Here is a 5,716-nt window from a genome sequence, read left to right as displayed (position 1 = left end):
GCCACGTGTGATATTTCTCAAGGCAGTTGGGACATCGGGCCGTAATGGCCTGGTTTGCCTTATGTCTCTCAAGCCACATCTCCGTTGCATGTGTCTTGCTGCACACTCCATACCTCACGATGTAGGAGCAGTGACTCTATATATGACTGAATTGCTGACACTTGTGACACCAGACCGAGTCTCTGTCGTAGGATCTCAGTGTGCACCTCACCAAGGCTCGAGGTTAAGATTTTCTACAACCTCCAGCAGTACCTGGTGGGTAGGGGCTTTGCCCCGCACAGCGCGGAGGCACTCCACACTAAGGACATTGGGGAGGTTCCTCACAGCCTCCACATGCAAATTAAGGGGAAAGCGTATAACGACGGCTTGCTGCGTCTCTCTACGGAGTCTAGGAGTACCAACTTGGGGACGGGGTCCTTGGCGAGAGAACACATCCTCTCTGTGTTCTCGTCATCCATGGGGGAAATTACAGTCCTCCCATCTTCAGATATGGTCTAATGGCGATGTTTAGTCCCACGTGGTCTCTCTGCAGGGCTAAAATAGCCTGGTATTGGCTAGTGTAGTGGCTGACCTCCCCAAGTCTGAACTTGGAGAGACCTGTCGCTGGCGGAGAGCTGGGAACATTGTGTTGTCTATTGGCAGTGCCGTCCTCCGTCCACTCGTTGTCTCCGTCATCACTGTTGGTGCTGCTGCCATCCTTGCCACCGCTGGCCACCTCGATATGTTTGGAGCACGCGTCATCAGGAGTGGCCCACTCGTAGTCCATGCTGCCTCCATCCTCAGAGTCTAGACCCATAAACCGCAGACCTGTATTATCTAATAAATGTTCAGTCCCTTTGCTCATTTTGGTACTTGATAGTCTATTTACTTCTTCCTCGTCCTCCGATTCATCGAATATGCCCCTTTTTCCCAATGTGGCCATGGCATCTACCCCATGGGCATCAACGGAACTGCCTCGTAAACCGACTACCGTTGACCTCATTTCATTCACGCAACCAACACTCAACTAGAGTGGCCCGATTTAGGGACTGGCTTAATAGGGGATTTTTTTCACTAATGTCGTCTTCCGGTCACTTCTTCATCTGGAATGGAGATCATATGAATGGATCAAGTTGGCGTTGTCTAATGTTGTTATTGGTGTTAGAGATAAATTCCAATAGGAGAGGTGGAGATGAGATAGGCTGCCATGTTGATATTGTGGCGATTTTTGTCTTGGTCGTCTTGATAAATGAGGTTTTCAAGGCTCCTCGAGTTGTCTCCGAAGAGGTTCCGTAGTGAGCAGAAATGACTACTTAGTGTAGGACATAGGAACATACAGTGCAGAACGAGACCAGTTCCGTCCCACAGACACAGACAATAGTCAGAAGTTTAGTGTGCCAGTGATTCACTCGTATCCTGGAGATGAGGTGTGACACACGATTAGGTAGCATGGAATAGAGGTCTGGTGTGGTACAGGTGGCGACAAAAATTTATGGGCCACCTCCAGGCAGCAGCGGCTGCATCGTACTATGGTGACCATAGGTTCCATGAGACTGTGTCAATTTTGTTGAACACGTCGTTGGCCGCTAGGTGTAGGTGATGCTGTCCCTCTCAGGGGCCAGTGCTCCGCCTTCTGTGGCTAGGTCAGCCACCTCGCTACCATGGAGACCTACGCGGGTAGGTACCCATTGCAGACGGAGGTGGGAGCCACGCCGCATTAACCCTACCGATAGTGTCTGGATCTCCTTGAAGACCTCTGGTTTGGACTTGCAGTGCTTCCCCTAAATGGTAGCCAGGCTGGATCGGGAATCTGTTAGTATAACTACTCGAGGAGGTGGGTGGGTGAGGACTTTGATTTTCGCTAGTTCCTCTTTGATTGCAACTAGTTCTGCAGCTTCACTGAATATGGACAAGCTATATAAATTGTTAGTTCGTCCACATTTGGTAGGTACTGTCTCCGTATGGTCACCGAATCTCATTAAAGGCATTGACAGACTGGAAAAAGTACGACGGCGAGCCACAAAACTTATTCAAATATCAAAAATAAATCATACGAAAATCTACTAAAACATATGAATCTGTTTTCCTTAAAAAAGCGTAGATTCAGAGGTAACTTGATACAGGTCTTTAAGATTCTAAAGGGAATTGACAACACCAAAAGTGACAAAATTTTCACACTGAATGAGAATCCGACAAGAAATAATGGTCTCAAACTGTCAGGAAATAGATTTAATTTGGAAGAAGGGAGAAACAACTACGCCAACCGTGTAGTTAATGAATGGAATAGACTTCCTGCAGAGGCAGTGCAATGTATTTCAGTTCAAAGCTTTAAGATTTGTTTAGATAAACACCTAAGCAAGATACTGTAATGACTGCATTTATTTTGTATTATTTGTTTATTTGTTTGTTATTATTTGTCTGTTTATTGTTATTTGCTTGATTTTCATTTATTATTGGTTATTTGTCAATTTATTATTATTTACTATTAACTGTTTTTTATTATTTAACTATACCTTAGCATTTTTTTTATTATAGTTTTTATCTATTTATTTTATCTATTCATTCATCATTTATTCCGCATCCGACTTAGTTATGGACCATAAGGTCTCCTGTCGGCATGCTCCGCCCATGTAATCCTTTGTAATCCTTTGGACTACGGACTACCTACGACAGACCACCCGCTCGCGCGTGATCGGTAATTGTAGGAGGGGAAGAGATGTCTGTATGAAAATGAAAAGATAGTTGTGTAGAAACGAGGGCTATTACCACCGGACGATTAGCAATATTCATTTCGTGGGGTCGTGGCAGGAGATTTAGGGTTGGAGGCTGGGATCAATGCGTGTAACCGTGAGGTTGCGTAGGGATATTTATTCTTCTTAACCTTATCCAATAAAGTTAGAAAATGAGTAGGGAAAGAGAAATTGGAAATAATTTTAGTGGTAGATAAACTGAAATGAGAAGATGCAGTAGGAGAGAAAGATAGAAATTAAAATAACTTTAGTAGAAGGAAAAGTTTATGTAGATGTTTGTGCATGTAGTCGTGTTTTTTTTTTTTTTGTAATATGCTTGTGTGTGTATTCTACGCAGAGGGATGTTGCCTCTAAGCATGTGTTCTTACAGCGTGACAATTAATGAGCGAGATATCGACATAATTATTATCATTAGTAGTAGTAGTAGTAGTAGCAATATTAATATAATTATTATTGTTAATATTGCTTTTATTATTATCATTATTATTATTATTATTATCATTATCATTATCATTATCATTATTATTATTATTATTATTATTATTATTATTATTATTATTATTATTATTATTATTATTATTATTATTATTATCATATATATTAATACGATAGCGTGTGTGTTAGCATGTGTTATTTATTTATTTTGTGCGTCACGCAAAACTGAATGGTTTAAATAATATTCATGTTTGTTCCGTAGACTTTATTATTATTATTATTATTGTTATTATTATTATTATTATCATCATTATTATTATTATTATTATTATTATTATTATTATTATTATTATTATTATTATTATTATTATTATTATTATTATTATTATTATTATTATTATTATTATTATTATTATTATTATTATTATTATTATTATTATTATTATCATTATTATTATTATTATTATTATTATTATTATTATTATTATCATTATTATTATTATTATTATTATTATTATTATTATTATTATTATTATCATTATCATTACCATCATCATTATTATTACTATTATTAACATTATTATTATCATTATTAATATTATTATCGTTATCATTATCATTATCATTATTATTATTGGATAGGAGGTAAAGGGAACACGGCCTGAGGGAAATACTTTTATTCCTGACTAGTTTCGCCTGAGTGGCTTCTTCAGAAGAACATAGTTTGAAGTCAAGTTGGTCAATATATATATGGCAAAAGAAGGAACGTGGCAAAGTGTCAGGTTGGTCCTCCACTCGACCTCATCTGTCGGTGTGACGGGCTATCACAGCGGGTGGACCAATTATCCGCCTGTTGGTATTCGCGTGGCTGAAATGCCCGTCTGGATCAGGGGCTCTGTGTTTTTACAAAGGATTACAAAGGCAAAGCATGCCGACAGGAGACCTTTTGATCCATATCTAGGTCGGATGCAAAAAAAAAAAAAAAAAAAAAAAAAAATCATATTAATAATAAATTAAAACTATAACAATGTAAATAACAATTAAAATACATAAATAAATGCATTGGTATAGTGGAATAACAAACAAACAGGTAAATAGTAAATGATAATAAATTGACATATAACTAATAATAAATGAAAATCAGACAGACAAATTATAACAAAACAAAAACAAATAATATAACATAAATTATAATAATTACAGCATCTTACTTAGGTATTTATCTAAATGATTCTTAAAGCTTCGAACTGAACTACATTGCACTACCTGTGCAGGAAGTTTATTCCATTCATTAACTACACGGTTGGCAAAGTTGTTTCTACCTACTTCCAAATTGAATCTATTTCCGGACAGTTTGAGACCATTGTTTCTTGTCTGATTCTCATTCAATGTGAAAATTTTGTCACTTTTGATGTTATCAATTCCCTTTAAAATCTTAAAGACCTGTATCAAGTCACCTCTGAGTCTACGCTTTTTTAGGGAAAACAGATTCATGTGCTTAAGTCGATTTTCGTATGATTTATTTTTTATATTTGGAATCAGTTTTGTGGCTCGCCGTTGTACTTTTTCCAGTCTGTCAATGTCTTTAATGAGATTCGGTGACCATACGGAAACAGCATATTCCAAATGTGGACGAACTAACGATTTATATAGCTTGTTAATGAGTGATGGACTTTTGAAATCAAAAGATCGCGCAATCAATCCCAGAATCTTATTTGCTTTCTCAGAGGCTGAAATACACTGCTTGGATGATTTGAGGTCGTTACTGATAATTACGCCGAGATCTTTTTCACTATCCACTTTTGTTAACGAATTTCCAAATAACTTGTAATCGTACTTGCTGTTATTTTTACCTATGTGCATTACCTTGCATTTACTTGTGTTAAATTTCATTAGCCACTTTTCAGACCATTGCTGTAATTTATCTAAATCTTCTTGAATATCTAATTGGTTTGAGTGATCATTTGCCACTCCGCACAGTTTTGTATCATCAGCAAATTTGGAAACAGTAGATTTTAGTCCATGGTCATTTATATATACTATGAATAGAAGTGGCCCAAGAACGGAACCCTGAGGAACTCCACTTGCAACACTTTTCCATCCAGAAGTTTTTCCATTTAAAACAACTCTCTGTTTTCGACCTTTCAACCAATTACTAGTCCAACCTAATAGGCTACCACTTATTCCATGCAAAGCTAATTTAGTAAGTAGTCTTTCGTGTGGGACGGTATCAAAAGCTTTTGCAAAGTCTAGATATATTAAATCTATATTGTTTCTTTTGTCATAATTCGAGACAACTGTGTTGTAGAATTCGAGTAAGTTAGTCACGCAAGAACGTTTCCGTCTGAAACCATGTTGGCTATCATTTATCAAACGGTTACTTTCTAAATGATATTCGATAGCATCTCTGATGATAGTTTCCATTATTTTTCCTACGATCGAAGTCAAACTAATAGGCCTATAGTTATTTGGTTTCTTTTTGTCACCTTTTTTGAATATGGGAGTAACGTTAGCTTGCTTCCATTCTCTTGGGACATCTCCGGATATGATGG

This window comes from Oratosquilla oratoria, chromosome 41, assembly GCF_046742065.1.
Source record: "Oratosquilla oratoria isolate Oo_2021 chromosome 41, ASM4674206v1, whole genome shotgun sequence".
NCBI lineage: Eukaryota > Metazoa > Arthropoda > Malacostraca > Stomatopoda > Squillidae > Oratosquilla > Oratosquilla oratoria.
This window is presented reverse-complemented; position numbering follows the sequence as displayed.